The sequence below is a fragment of the Arvicanthis niloticus genome, chromosome 13 (genome assembly GCF_011762505.2).
Source record: "Arvicanthis niloticus isolate mArvNil1 chromosome 13, mArvNil1.pat.X, whole genome shotgun sequence".
In the NCBI taxonomy this organism is placed as follows: Eukaryota; Metazoa; Chordata; class Mammalia; order Rodentia; family Muridae; genus Arvicanthis; species Arvicanthis niloticus.
The window spans coordinates 68,964,878-68,980,858 of NC_047670.1; the positions used below are offsets into that span (position 1 = coordinate 68,964,878).

General features: G+C 42.0%; 1 protein-coding gene across 1 annotated transcript in view; it reads left to right on the forward strand.

Moving 5' to 3' along the window:
• The first annotated feature begins 11,839 nt into the window (after nt 1–11,839).
• Nucleotides 11,840–15,981, forward strand: part of Tmem117 (transmembrane protein 117) — a 467,221-nt gene continuing 463,079 nt past the window's right edge. Inside the window, exon 1 of the mRNA XM_076911950.1 lies at nt 11,840–12,035. The gene's annotated coding sequence lies outside the window, so the exon portion shown is untranslated. The remainder of the gene's footprint in view (nt 12,036–15,981) is intronic.

Consider the following 15,981-nt stretch of genomic DNA (forward strand, 5'->3'; position numbering starts at 1 on the left):
TGTCATCACAATCTCCGCCCCCTCCAGGCCTTGGCCCCGCCCTTTCCCGGCAATGACCCTGCCTCTTGCTCCCCGCCTCTCTGCTGCTGTGCCTCACCAAGATGCACCTTGTGGCGGTGTACAGTGTGTCCACCACACACCACATCGACCCCGCGCCGCAAAATGCAGTAGAGGGGAAATGGCCATTTCCCCAAACAAACGCTTTCTACGTAAAAGACATACCCTTTGCTGTAAAGAAAAGGCCATTTTAAGGCGAAAGATAAAGCAGCTAAACATTTGCAAAGCAAGATGGGGTTCAAGATCACTCCTGGCCCACTTTAAAATAAGAGACTGTAGAGTTCCCCATCATTTAACCCGTGACTTGAGTCTAAGCTGTTCACTTTTCTATTGGTCACTATCCCACAAAACCACTGTTCTCACCTCCCCCCCAAATATGTGCCCTACTATCAGGGGAGAGGGCACAAATTCAGGTGACACCGAAACCCAAGTATTATGTTCCAACTTGGTAACAGATTTATGAAATGTTTTTTTTTTTTTTTTTTGTTAGTAGCAGAAAAAAAGAAAATCACAAATCATCTTTAAAATATATTTGGTGGGGATATGGGGTTAAACCCAAAGTGGGGAAAATTTCTGCCAGTGGTTCAGATATTACCTGAAGAGGACATCTTTAGGCTTTCAATGGGAGAAGCTAGGTGGTCTGCACATTTCCAAGGATGGATGTTAGGTCAGACTCAGAAGTGGCCATGGGATGGCCCAAGATAATTTGTCTTGGGACCTACAATATCACAATCCTACACAATCGGGCAGTTCTGATCAGTCAGGCAACCTTCTTAGGTCTTTAACAGGTGTGGGGTAGCTTTTTTTCTTCTGGAAATTGAGGCTCATAGCACTTTAAGAGACCTCATTGTCCTTTCTCTGGTTCCCCAGAAGAACTGAGTATGAAACTACTGAGCTACTGAGCCTGACCTGAATATCTCTCTGTGGTCAGTTCTACCCCTGAAAATCATTAACGGAGCTTTGCTTCAGGTTAGCCTTTTATTGCTTCAAATCAAATGTGTGTTCGTAGTTACCTGGAATACATTTCTATGGAAACAGCAGGTAAGCGTTGACGTTCTTCCTCACTGTAGGCTTTTATCAGCATGCATTCCCCTGTGGAAATTAATTCTATTGCTCATTTTTATGTGCACTTTCTACTGCTTCATAAGTAGAAAGCTAGGTAGGTCTTGATTTTAAAGCCTTGGACTAATAAACATATAAAATTATAATACACTAAAATACAAATGCTATTCAGGCAAATGATATAATGACAAGGTATGGAGTCCCTCTTCTAGTATAATCCATTTTAAATAAGCCACTAAGTAGGCCAGCAACTGCTTTTCTTTGTGGAGAACACACACACACACACACACACACACACACACACACACACGAAAGTTATGTGCTAGGACTTGTGATCTAGCACATAACTTGTGACACTGTTTCTTTAATAGATCTTCACACCCATGGATTAGCCTCATAAAATCTGAGTTTAGGGACTTCCTTGGGAGGTGTTTCATTCCAACAAGTTCTTCCCGGCATAATGGTCTATCCTGATTTACCAGTTTTAACTGTACTGTTGTTACACAAAGGGAAAATTGTAGGGTTCACTTGCAGGGTTTTTAGCTGATTCATGTTCTGTTGATTACAGAAGCTGACACTGTTAAAAAAAAACATACTGATGAAATTTTTAAAAAATAACTTCTATATCCATGTTTAGAAAGGACCATTGTGTGTTTCGCCTGAGAAGAAGAGAGTCCAATTAGGTTTGGACCCTGCCTGTTATCCTCCAGGAAGTCCTTGCTTTTTCTTTCTGCAGACACAGTAGTTTCTGTAAAGTCTACAAGGGCCTGAGGGACAACTGTGCTACTTCTCTTTCTTGAACTTCTTAGGCTTGTTAGCTTTCTATTCACCTTTCCCATTCTCAAAAAAAAAAAAAAAGAAAAGAGAAAAGAAAAAGAAAAAAAAAGAAAATCCACATTTTTTTCTTAACATCATGAAACACCACAACATTAAAAAGCACATTTACCAAATTATTTGGAGGCTCATAGTTGAGTCCAGTGACATCAGGCTAGACTGAGAACATTTGTCCTTCTCAGAACCTTATAATTGTGTCCAGATGAGTCTGATCGCTTCAGGACTGTGCAGGGAGAATGGGGACTGAGAAGTGTTGACAAAAAAACACCCTCTCCTTCCTCAGAGTGCTGTCAGAGGGGAAACAATCTGCTACCTTTAAATTCTATAAGATCCTGGGCATGTGGCAGGCAGTGGGATCAAAGAGATCAAGTTAGCAGGACTGACTCTCTGGCTTTAACTTTGTCTAACTTGAGGTCATCTAGGCTTGGGAAGGAGGAACAATTGCTTGAAAGCCTGCATTTGCAACTTTTGTGTGCAAGCAGAATCAGGAAACCCTTAAACTGGCAATGAGTGCCTCTCTCCTCCAGAAAAACAACTCTATGGCTGTCAGTTCGACCACTTTCCCATCCTCCGAATTACATTTAGGCAAGGCTCAAAGGAGGAAAACTTTCAGGTTCTTTTTTTTTTTTTTTTTTTTTCCTTTTTTCTTTCAGTGTCTGTGGGTCAGATGATGGAGAGTTGCCCATCTGTAGGTCCCCCACACTGTCACCCTCCTGAAGCTGCTTGTGGACATAACTGTGACCCAAAATCATAGCTCTCCTTTTCCTTGTCTGTCTTGGCAATGACTGAAATTTACGACTTGCCTGCCTTGTTATTTTTCTCTCAAACTCTAATAAGATTTCCTTGAACTTCCTTCTAAATATATTTCAGAAGACTTTTCTCTTTTAGACTGAGACCCTGTGAAGTAATTTAGTTGCAAATGAGATTAAATTGTTTCTTTAAGCCTGAGTTTCACATTCCTAGGAGAAAGTGTATGCAAAACTGCACTGGCCAGACTGTTGCTTTCCTCAGGCCACAAAAGCTTGAGAGCCACCAAAACAGAGAGGGATCTCAAGGCCACAGCGTCTTCCAAGAAAGCAGAGAAGGATCTCAGGCTTGAAAAACAGACTTAAGATCTGGTTTAGTTGGTAGTTAGAACTAAGCATTTGAAGTCACAAACCCAAATGCATGCAGGTCTGCTCTATTTAAAAGAAGTATCTATGGTTCAGCTCTGGCTCACTGATGTCACAGTGGAACGTCAGGCTCAGGATGACATTCAGTTTCCAAATGTCAGAAATTAGACTTTCTTCAAAACACAAACAAACAAACCTCCACTTCAATTTTAAAAGTATAACAAAAAAAAAAGAATGATATGTATAAAATGTGTATGTCATATTTGGCTGTTGACCAATTGGTGTGTGTATGTATGTGTGTATGTATATGTGTATATATATATATATATGATATATATATGTCATATATCATATATATATCATATATATGTCATATATGTCATATTTGGCTGTTGGCCTATTGATATATTTATATATATGCAAATTTGACCAATTGATATGTATATATATATGTGTGTGTATATATAATATATACACATATTAATTGGATATACATATACTAATTGGATATATATACATATATATGTATATTGTATATACATATACAATGTATATATGTAATTGGATATATATATCCAATTAGTAGATTAGGACTTTTGACTGTTAGAGGACTTTGACCTCTCCTGTCTGGTCCATTGTCAGATAAAGACACTTTAACAAATCAGAGCACCTGTAAATTCCGTATACAATAGAACAGAACATGATGAGCAAGCACAGCGTCAGTGTGAGCCACACACACTTCTCACTGTTTCTCTGATGGAAAACTCATTAAAAGAGAATTCTTTTTTACTTTCTGTGTTAAATAATTATACAATAAGTTGTTGCATTCCTTGCTTTAGGCTTTGTTAGGGAAACCCCACCAGTGTGGGTTAAAAGCCCGATAGACACTGTGTGGCCTTGAACAAAATTATTTAATCTCTCTGTGCTTACTTTATGCTCTTGCCACATAGCAATCTTGATGTCTTGATGTGCTCATGGAAACCGGGTGAGAGAGGATGTGTCCACATGGGTTGGGTTTCATTATGCAAATTAGCATCAGGTCCAGTACAATATATTATTATATGTTATGTATAGGCTTGGAGTTTCCAAAGAAACCATACAATTCCACTTCAAGTATGTTTCAAAAAAAAAAAAAAAAAGAATAGAACCAAGAGGATGTGGGTGTATCTGAGTTTGCAGGGTGCTTGCTGCACATGCAGAGACCTTGGGTTAAGTCCCCCCCCCACCCCACCCCCGTGCTCACTGGGGTTCGTGGTATAAATCTGCAACCCAAGCACTCAGGAGGTGGGGGCAGAGGATCCAAAGTTCAAGGTCCACAGAGCTACATAGGGAGCTCCAAGCCAGCTTCAGCTGCATAAGACCTTGTCGAATGAATAAGTAAATAAAGAAATGAAGCCAACAAAATAGAATTTCTAAACAAGAGCAATTATCCAAGTCTGATTTTTTAGTGTGTTCATAAAACCACACTATTACTGTGTCTTATATAACACAGTTAGACTCATAAAGCATTGAATAATAAAAATTACTCACTGAGCCATAAAATGAAGAAAAAACATTAAGTAACTTTCATCATTTGCATGTAATTATAACTCCTAATGTTCCACAGTAGACATCAAGCGACCATAAACACTTTAGAGAAATGAGATACGTTCGTTCCAGTCAGGTTCTGCAGTCTTTGAAACAGCCATTGAAAAGACAGAACAAACAGAAGATGTTTGGTTGGAGAATACCAACCACTTCAAGGCAACGATATCTATGTTGCTCTCCCTGGTGAGCCCCTAATAGGTGATAGGTACCTTCCTCATGAAAGAAATGGGAGGCATTTGCTTCAAAAGAGCTGTTGATCATGAAAAATGTGCACATGGGAATCAAAGTGTGAGAAGACACACAGCCACAATGGGTTTAATGTATTATATTTAGGATCATATATGTGATTACGTATGTGATTATATATGAGATTATAGGTGGAATCATAGATGGAATCATAGAGGCGATTATTAGTGGGATTCCCACCATGTTGTTTATCTCAGCAACAGCATTCTGAATCTCTTTTCATAGTCTCTAACCGTCCTGAGCAGTGGGCAGGGTTGGTTTAAACGGCTAGTGTGAATACTTGGGAACCATTCTGAACACAAAGTGTTCTTCTGTCTTTTTAAATGTTGCTAACTAACAACGTCCTGCTGATGTTTAAATGGTGTGTGGAGGAGTGGAAGAGACATTCCCTAATAATCAGTCCACTATCAGTCCACTGTGGGAACAGCCGGACAGCTTCTTTTCTTTTCTCTTCTTTTCTTTTTCTTTTTGTCTTTAAGCATTTTGAAGATTATAATGGACTTCTGCATGTCCATGCATGAAGAATTTGGGGCTCAGAATTTGCAATCTGTCCTGGAGATAGTATGGGGGGAAAAATACAAGCCAAGTTTGTATAACAGGGTTTTGTTTGTCCATTTTTACTGAGGTGTGTCTTTGTTTGTTTGTTTGTTTGTTCGTTTTTGTCTTTTGTTTTTTGAGATAGGGTTTCCTCAGTGTAACTAGCCCTGACAGTCCTGGACTTACTTTGTAGACCAGGCTGGCCTCAAACTCACAGAGATGCTCCTGCCTCTGCCTCCTGAGTGCTTGGATTAAAAGCCTGGGCCACCATGCTTGGTAGGAGTTGTGTCTTAAAAGAACAATTTAGGAAGAGGGAGGAGGAGGAAGAGGAGAAGGAGGAGGAGGGGGAGGAGGAGAGGGAGGAGGAGGAGTAAAAGGAGGAGAGGAAGGAGGGAAAGAAGAAGCGAAACAAGGGGAAGAAGAAGAGAAAGAAGAGGAAGGAGGAGGAGGAAGAAAAGAAGAAGAGGAGGAAGAGGAGGAGGAAGAGGAAGAGGAGGAAGAGGAGGAGGAGGAGGAGGAGGAGGAGGAGGAGGAGGAGGAGGAGGAGGAGGAGGAGGAGAGATATCAATGGGAGGGGCCGAAGCAACATTCAACAACATTGAGAAGATAAAATTGTTTCATGTCCATTCTAAGCTGCCTGAGAACTGAAGCATTCCTATAGGATGTAAAATGGATTTGCCTTTCCTACTAGGTTCTTCTAATAAGTAGGGCTTTATCAGAAGATTGTGATGTGTCCTTTGTTTTTGGAAGTAGGCTAGAACAGTGGCCTTTGTTTGGGGACATGCCAGTGAAAGACTTAACAGTTAACAGTTATGTTATTAGTAACAGCAGTGCTCCAGCAGGGTGGCATCTGGGTGATATACACAGAATGAAGAGTTTAAGGTCATCCTTAGCTACACAGTGAGTAAAAGGCCAGCCTTGGTTACATGAATCTTTACCTCACACAAACAAACAGACCAAAAACAAAACAGGGGCTGGGGATGTAGCTCAGTAGCCAGAGTGCTTGCGGGTCCTGCAGGAAGCTCTGGGGTTTGATTTCCTGATGCCTTGGAGGTGGTGACTCATACCTGTAATCCCACCTTTGGGAGGATAGGAGGACCAGAAGTCCCAGATCATGTTCAACTACACAGAGAGTTTAAGGACATCCCAGGCTACAAGAGATCCTGTCTCAAAAAGAGCAAAATAACAGAAAATAACACAAAGCTATACATTTGGTGGTAAACACACCAAATGGAAAGAAACCGGGGCAAGGATGACTGTGGGTTCTGTGACAGACCTTGTACTGTGGCATGGCTATGTCTATGCTTAGTTCTTTAAGAAAGTAACTTCTATTTAAACCATTGTTTCTGGCCTCAGTTTTCAGAGACAAATATGTCAGTAAGGCATTTTGCTTTAACAGTTATATAGGAGTATTCTTCATTTCCCAGTTCTTTAGTGACTCAAGAGAGAACATGTGAAGCAGACTACTCACTGGGGGCCCCTGCGTTATACAATCCATTTGGCTTCTGAAGTTTAGACCACAGTTTGTAAGAATTTGGGCAGCAGAGAGAGGCACAGATAATTTTAATGGTAAAATTAAAGTTAGTTGGTATTATATTCTCTGTAGGGAACGAGAGTGGGCAAATGTTCCCTCTAGCTCTGCCAGAGAGGTAAATCAGCCAGACCCAGGAAGTGTTCCTTTGCAGAAATGCAGCTAAGTGAGAGCTGTTTTTTAAATACTGTAGGTCCTTCAAGACATAAACACCCCTTTATCCTTTAGAGGCTTATTTTAAGTGTATTTAGTATTAGTTTAAATGTCTCATTACACTGTATTAATTATGTATAATAACGGGTTTCATTATAGTATGTGTCTTTATCAAATCTACCCCTATTACTCCCCGTTTTGATTCCTTCATCTTTCAAATGCTCCCCACCCCCAATTCAACTATCATGTCTTTTAAAAATGAATTTTCAGTCCTTAATGTGATTTGCATCTAAGATAACTGAAAGTATTATGATATATATTTTTTTCTGAATTACATTTTCTTAAATATTGATGCATTGTAAGATTATGTAAGAAATCATAAAGTCTTCATTATCTTGAAAGGTTTTAAATTCTCCTTGATGACTACTTTGTGGAAAAACTGACTAACATATGGGCAGAAATCCACCCTTTCCCCAGAATTTACAGTTCTGGTTTGTCTTTTGTTACTTAAGGGCTCAGAAATGACACTGGTGTGTCTGTTCTGAGTTCTCAGAGACAGATCCTAAATGGTTTTCTCCTTTTGGGGAAACAGCATCTGTCTGCTGTTTCATGTCCATTGTGGGTGACCTAGTATCCGTGGAGAATCGAGGTCATTGAAGGGTAGACTGGGACAAGCCCCAAACCTCCACAGAGGCACGTTTGTCCGCCTTTTTTTCCTCTGTGTTCTCTGTGGGGCAACAAAGTTTCCAACGAGCACTGGGTATCTAGTATTTGCTACAGTAAGTGACAGCTGAGTACAAAGGTTTAAGGCCATGGCCCCAGCACACTGGAGTTAGAGGCGGGAGGAATACCACAAATTTGAGGCCAGCCTGTTCTACACAGTGAGTTCCAGGGCAGCCTAGGCTAATTTGAAATGCTGTCTCAAAACAAAATCAAATTGAAAAGAAAATAGAGAGAGCAGAAGTCCTTCCAGGGAAGAGTCCCGTGAAAACCAATGACTAGTGCAAAGAAACAGGGAGCCCTTTGGGGCAGTCACCTACACTCTCTGGCAAGGGTTTCCCAAGTTCAGATTTGCCCAGATGCATCTTGTCTCCTGGTGTAGGACTAGTCCCCAATCTTTGAGAATTCTGACCAGTTTTAGATTGGGTCTGATACCAGGACTCAAGGTAGAGTTCTGTATTGTGTCTCCCCAGGCTACCCTGGAGGCTGCTCTCTGATCAGCCAACCTCCTGAGCCAACCACCTGATCCTCCGTCCATTTTGCTCTTCATGGTTCATCGCACTCCTCAGAGCAGCTCATTTCAAGGTGTTAGATCATTGGCTGATGTCTCTCCCGACACTGCTTTTCCACAGAGGAGAACAGATATCCAAGTAACCATAGCTTACTTTCCCTGACTCAGGTCAGAGAAGGATCCACTTGTTTCACCTCGCTCAGTCTTGTTTTTCCTCTCTCCCCGCTGCTTCCTCCCTCCCCCTAACCCTTTTTTTCTTAGGTGGCCATTGTCCATGACCTGGTATTTTCCACTGCGCTATTGTGAAAGAGAACAGGAGGGTGAGATCCCCAGTGGGTTCTGCAGTGTATTCACACTGTTGCACGAATTTTGGATGCTGAGAAAGGAGATGAAATAAAGAACTCCTTAAAGTGCAACATGGTCTGTTCTATGGGTCAGGTCTGGAACACAAAGAACACTTGAAGCAGTAAGTGATGTTCGTGAGAAATATACAGCTCTGAGCGCGTTACGGCTCTGAGCGCGTTATGTCGCACATTCAAGACTTGAGTGTGCGTGCCTTCAGAAGGCAGTAGTTCCTGGTGAGAAAAATCTCTGGGCTCCTAGTGTCATTTTTGAGGCTGCCTAGTTGTGTAATGCTGCATGAGAGATGGTAAACAGGAGAAGGGGCCAAGGTAGCAGGTGACAGTATTGCGCCCCTTATTTTTGGTGCTGTGTCGTTGCCAGGTCATTTATTTTCTGTTCACATCACCACCATGCTTTGACCAAGCTGACACTTTTGAGGCTTTTGTTGATCTCTTGGCTTCTCTGCGTTGTGTCTCAGCAAGGCCCACTGGTGCTTTATCTTCTGCTCCTGTACCACGCCCACCTCCACCCCTCCCCCACACTAATCCAACTAACCAGGTCAGAGCCTCACAGATCTACCTTACACTGACATTCCACAAATAGGAGGAAGAAGCAACCTCACCCGAGGAATTAGACTAGCCTGTAGGCTTATCTCTGGGGAATTCTCTAGGTTAATGGTTGACGTGGGAGTGGCCACCCAAGTGTGGGCGGTGCCACTTTGGGGCAGGTGGTCCTGGGGTGTCTAAGAAAGCCAGCAGAGTGAGCTATAGATGACAATGTAATTCACAAGCCTCCTCTGAGGTTTCTGCTTCGGCTCCTACCTCCAGATTCTGGCCTTGTGTTTCTGCCTGACTTCACTTAGTGAAGACCTGTTACCTGGAAGTATAAGATGAAACACCCAGGCCAGCCACATGCTTTTGGTCAGTGTTTTATCACAGCAACAGGAAGCAAACTAGGACACCAGGTAATTGAAAACCAATCCAGTAGACTAATTCACAGCAAGGCACTTGCTCACTGATTCATCAAACTTTTAATACACTCCGCCTCCCACCCCCACCCCATGTGCTGGAAGTGAAGGCCTGATCAAGGTTGTTTTTGATATATTATTAATGTTCAGGGTAATGACCTTGGCTCTGGGTTCACATACTCCTGGGTTCAAATCTCACCCTGTCACTTGTAAGATGTAGGGTTCAGAAAAAAAAAAAAAAAAAGAAAGAAAAAGAAAAGAAAAACTTACCTCTTTTAGAAGCCTCAGCTTTTTCCTTTGCAAAATGGGGACAAAAATGAATCTTCTAGCCGGGCGGTGGTGGCGCATGCCTTTAATCCCAGCACTTGGGAGGCAGAGGCAGGCGGATTTCTGAGTTCGAGGCCAGCCTGGTCTACAGAGTGAGTTCCAGGACAGCCAGGGCTATACAGAGAAACCCTGTCTCGAAAAACAAAAACAAAAACAAAAACAAAACAAAGAAAGAATCTCACACATGTTTGGGGGACTCTAACAGATAATTATATTTATTAGTATATTAGGCTTATTCTATATACTATACAATATGCATGCTATATACTATACAATATGCATGCTATATACTATACAATATGCATGCTATATACTATATTAAATGTCTGCTACTATATAATGTTTATTGTTTCCATGTATGATTCATGGGAACTTTTAATCTCTTAAGTTTGGATTTAAATTGCTAGTGTCTCAGGAGTTAAGGAATTTAAGTCTTGTGACAGGTTGTTCTAAGATATTTAGGGATTCGGAGAAGTCTGAGTTTCACCAGTGCCTGTGGCCTTGGTTCTGACAACAGAATCCCCTGGTGTCAGTGTCTGAGGAACTGAAGCAGAGCCAAGTGCTGCAGGCAGAGGAGGTGTTATGAGGATACTCAGAGGTAAGCTTTCAGATGAGGCAGCCTGGCTATAAAACGCCAGGAACCTGCAGCTCAGGATCATGAAGTGAAAAAGTAGGTCACTTGTTAGGAGTGAGGGTGTCAGGTAGCATACAAGGTGAAGAGCCCAGAGCCATAAACAGTAACAGGCTACTAGATGCTACAATAGCTATAAACCCAAGGAGCGCATCTCTACAATCGCTGGGTGGAAAAAAAAAAAGCCCTGCTGGCTGAGCAATCAATATCTCGTCACACTTGCACACATGCAAAAGGATACAGGCAGTCTTTATAGACGCATCACTTCTGAACACAGAAGAGCATGATAGAGAGGCCAGATAGCTGGCCGTGCATCAGAATGGAAAGGCAGAGCAAGACAGAATAGAAACGAAGTTCCCGAATGTTTAGCCGGCCTCCCAAATCCGCGTTGTACTTTTCAAATGGTTATGGCTTTAAGTTTTGGTGTGTCAAATTCCAGGACGCTTGAATGAAAACTGCGTGTTTGCACATGCTGTGCTGATCACGAGCCATGGAACCGAGATTGTCCCGATGGGTTCTCAATGTTCAGTATGTTGAGCGGGACTTTTACTCTTACAGGCTCCTTTGCTTGGAAGAAAGTTTTAAATGACTAATTCTGTGAATGTTATGAGGATTATAAGATCAAAGCCCGTGCCTACCTCCTCATAGGACACTTTAGCAACGGAGCTGGGGCTTTCCAGCTGACTGGGAAGGTGGCACAGCGGAGGAGGTCCGCACAGTACTGTTTGGCTTGTGAGTGGTCATGGAGGGTAGAGATGATCTGCTCACCCATACTCCACGTCACTTCGATCTTTCTTTCCTAATCCATGATGCTTTCTGTTTTCTTAGCTTACCTTCCGTCCACTAACTGCGCAAGTCTGGCAAAGCAGATGGCATAAAAGTGTAGCTGAAGGAACAATAGTTCGGTCAGCTCCACGCTTGGAATGTAGTTTCAAACACACAAAGACTCTGCCATCCTAGTCCAGATATCCCTTTGACGATTTGATCGGAGCAGAGCCATCCGGATGTCCTCGGTTTCTAAATTTGACTGTGTTAAGGTTGTTGATCCTCTCAGAATTAGTCAGGAGTGACTGGTTCTCAAGGGCAAGTATCCTTATTCTAGCTTTTCATCACTGAGATGGGAAAGCAGGGGAGATTTCAGAAAGTTCCATCGATCAGGCCTCTGTTGAGGTAGAACACCATGGGAGAAGGGTGCGACTCAGTGTCACCTTGGCAACATTCTGAGTCAGGAGGAGGCCATGTTTGTGCTTTGAAGTCAGCCTCCAGTTCTGTACCAATTGGTTAACTTGCTTTTTTGCTCCTTGGTTTTGCCCAGAGGAAAACGGAAAGGGGCCTCATCTGAGTTCACCTGTCTCCGGGAGTCGTTATTTCTGCCTACCTCCGAGTCTTTGTTTCCACCTGTCTCTGAGCTGTTTCCGGTAGGCTTTTCTGATTTTCAGTTCTAAAGCTAGATCGGTGACAGGCTCTACTGTAAGACGAACTTCCCTATCTTGTTTCTCAGAACAGTATCGCCTTTCCCCTTATAATATTACAGAAGGGATGTCTAAACGGCATTGATTTCCCTGTTATAATAGCCTGGATTATAGGAAGTGGAGTCAGAGTTTGAATTCTAGAAAAGAGTTGTATTAACATTATTAGATTTTGGGTTTTTGGTCATTGTTTCCAAATAGGGACCGTTGAATTATTGTGTTAAAATTATGAAAACTAAAAAAGGCCCTATTATCCATTCATTGCAAGTTGTCGGAGAGCCCAGCCTTCTAGATCTTATACAGGCATGTGTTGCTGGCAGAATGAACATCACGGGCACAGGGATCCAGCGAGCACTCTTGTATTCTACAACTATGTAATTTCATGCATGGCGTCCACTGTATTGTTCTCAGAGGAGACAGAAGAAGGAAGAGATGGCTCACTCCTAAGATTAAAAAAAATGTCTCAAATGCACGTACAAAGATAAAAAGACAAACGTTCACCAGACCCATCTTTCTACAATCAGTACAAATGCACAAAAAAGGATAAGATGACCACTGATTGTCATCTGACATAAACTATACAGAACTACAGAATTTTGGAGGTTAAGTTGGCTCAATTTTTCTTCTGTCCGATACATTTATTATTCACAAGACAGGTCTTGTGCCTTAGTGTATACACATGCTCATATGTTTAAATAGGTGAGAAGCCTGACCAAAACAAACCATGCAGGATCCCTGTTTAAATCGTTTTCTTGTTATATTCCAAATATGATTATTTGTCAAGATATACACCAGGTCATCAATTTTTTTCAGTGGGCATGGCTAACTATTTGCATCCCATTAAGAAAAGGTACATTTTTTTATAGTTATATTTTACATTTCTAAGATATTAGCCACGAGGGCATAGAACATACATTAGGAAATCCAAGTATTCGAATGATCATGTGAGTGAGGGTGTCAAACACTGGGCTTATCTTTTCATAGGAATAACTACGGAAGTTACCACAAAGAAAGGAAGGGTTCTGGACTTCAGCACATTTTACAAACAGCATTTAGGAGGTTGTCATGAAGGCAGAGAGGCAGAGGAGAGGCAGAGAGGCAGAGAGGCAGAGAGGCAGAGAGGCAGAGAGGCAGAGAGGCAGAGAGGCAGAGAGGCAGAGAGGCAGAGAGGCAGAGAGGCAGAGAGGCAGAGAGGCAGAGAGGCAGAGAGGCAGAGAGGCAGAGAGGCAGAGAGGCAGAGAGGCAGAGAGGCAGAGAGGCAGAGAGGCAGAGAGGCAGAGAGGCAGAGAGAGAGGCAGAGAGGCAGAGAGGCAGAGAGGCAGAGAGGCAGAGAGGCAGAGAGGCAGAGAGGCAGAGAGAGAGGCAGAGAGGCAGAGAGAGAGGCAGAGAGGCAGAGAGAGAGGCAGAGAGGCAGAGAGAGAGGCAGAGAGGCAGAGAGAGAGGCAGAGAGGCAGAGAGGCAGAGAGGCAGAGAGGCAGAGAGGCAGAGAGGCAGAGAGGCAGAGAGGCAGAGAGGCAGAGAGGCAGAGAGGCAGAGAGGCAGAGAGGCAGAGAGGCAGAGAGGCAGAGAGAGAGGCAGAGAGGTAGAGGCAGAGAGGTAGAGGCAGAGAGGTAGAGGCAGGAGGATCTCTGTGAGTTCAAGGCCAGCCTGGTCTACATAGAGAGCTCCTAGACAGCCAGGGCTACATAATGACATTCAGTCTCAATTTTATGAATTATATATCTCTAGATAAATACTATATATTATAGTACTTATATATAATAAATATGCAATATATATATTTAATATATTATACAAATAATAATAATAATAATAATAATAATAATAATAATAAGTATGGCACTAGAACTAGAGGGTGTGCCAGATGCGGCAGATGCTTGCCTGTACTATTTCATTCCATCCTGAGCATTGTCCATGGGTTGTCTATCATAAGTAAAAAAGTTTAGACAGAGTCTTTATTGGCCAGGTTTCCAAAGTATTCAACAGAGAAGAATTTGAATCCAGGCTTGGCAGGATTCAAATTAAAATTCTTTAACCTGTATTTGCAAGTTTACATCTTCTGCATATTTTACATATTTATGCAAGCTCAAAAGATGAATTCTCCAAGAAATGTATATGGCAAATCTAAAGCTTATCTCAAAGTACAGAGAACAAAATGATTTGGGGTAAGGGGGCTTGGAGATGGTTCAGCTGGTTTAAAACTGCAATGTAGGTTAGAGGACTGGAGTTCACATCTCCAGCACATCTCCAACACCTGTGTACTTGTTGGGTGGGTGTGACAGCTGCCTATAATGTCTATACTTAGAAGGCCGAGAGTGGGGGGGGGGGAGGGAGAGGAAGAGAGAAATGGAGAGAGAGAGAGAGAGAGAGAGAGAGAGAGAGAGAGAGAGAGAGAGGCCGTAAGACAAGCTAGCTCTTCAAATCAGCCATCTCTGCCTTCAAGTGAGAGTCCCTGCCTCAGTATATTAGGCAGAGAACAATTCGGAAGAGGTGGGGAGATAGTCTGCATCAAACTCGGGTCTTCACATTCACGTATTCATACATGCATGTATACCTGCATGCACACACGACTGAACATGCATACATACTACACACACATGCAAAAATGAAGACGATGAAAACAGTCTTTAAAAGGACCGATGAGATTTTACAGAAGAGATTATGTGCTGATAATTAATTAAAGGAGCTATTCTCCACATCCATTCAAATGCTGACATCCACTGTCCTTGTTACTGCACATAAGAAGCACTGTGCAGCAAATTAAGTGACAAGTCACTTAAATATATATATATATATATATATATATATATATATATGTATGTATACGTATACATACACATACATACATACATACATATCCTCTGAGGCCTTCTATCTTCCATCAGGGCAGGTAAATAAATGACTAAACAAGACCTGTTGACCAGCTGCTTGCCATCATGGCTGTAGGCCCTAGAAAGCCAGTTCTTATATGATTTGTGAGAAGCTAGAAATTCAGTTCTTTTCTTTCACTCTGTGAACTCTACTCTTTTTAAGTATTTGCTACTGGCCGGGCGGTGGTGGTGTACGCCTTTAATCCCAGCACTTGGGTGGCAGAGGCAGGCGGATTTCTGAGTTTGAGGCCAGCCTGGTCTACAGAGTGAGTTCCAGGACAGCCAGGACTACACAGAGAAACCCTGTCTCGAAAAAACCAAAAAAAAAAAAAAAAAAAAAAAAAAAAAAAGTATTCGGTACTGAAATAAACTTTGAAGTAAGTGTGAGTGTCAAAAATAATAATCCACAGGGCCACATCAATGTAAGCTTTCAAGCCTTGCTGTAAGCCAACTCTCTGGGAGTCTGGTGGGGGGACGGTCTTAATACGTGGTCAAGAGACTGAATTCGTGTCAGAGAATTGTGTTGGTAGTGATTCCCCAATTGCTTCTCTGCTCCATTTCTATAGTCCTCTTAGGTCTGAGAGAGATGGGAGAGGGGAACAAGAGAGAGAGATAGGGGCAAGAAAGGCTATTTATGTGTTTTCTCTTGTGCAGAGTGTGGACTTAAAGAATATATATATATATATATATTATATATATGTGTGTGTGTGTGTGTGTGTGTGTGTATATGTATATATCTGATATATATATAATATATTATATTTAATGTACATTGTATTGCATATAAACACATACATATGTGGCAAAGAGTGAAGAAAGGAGACCATTTAAATGAAGAAAAGAGATGAGCGGGAGGAGAAGATGGAAGAAGGCAGCGAGGTTGGCAGATAAGAGCAAGAGACAAGATATGCTCTACAAAGATGTTATACTGAAACCTCTTATTTCGTACATAACTAAATGAATAGTTAAGAACAGTAATCCCTTCTACCTATGGCTCTCCAGTTTTAATGAACAAATGGATCACC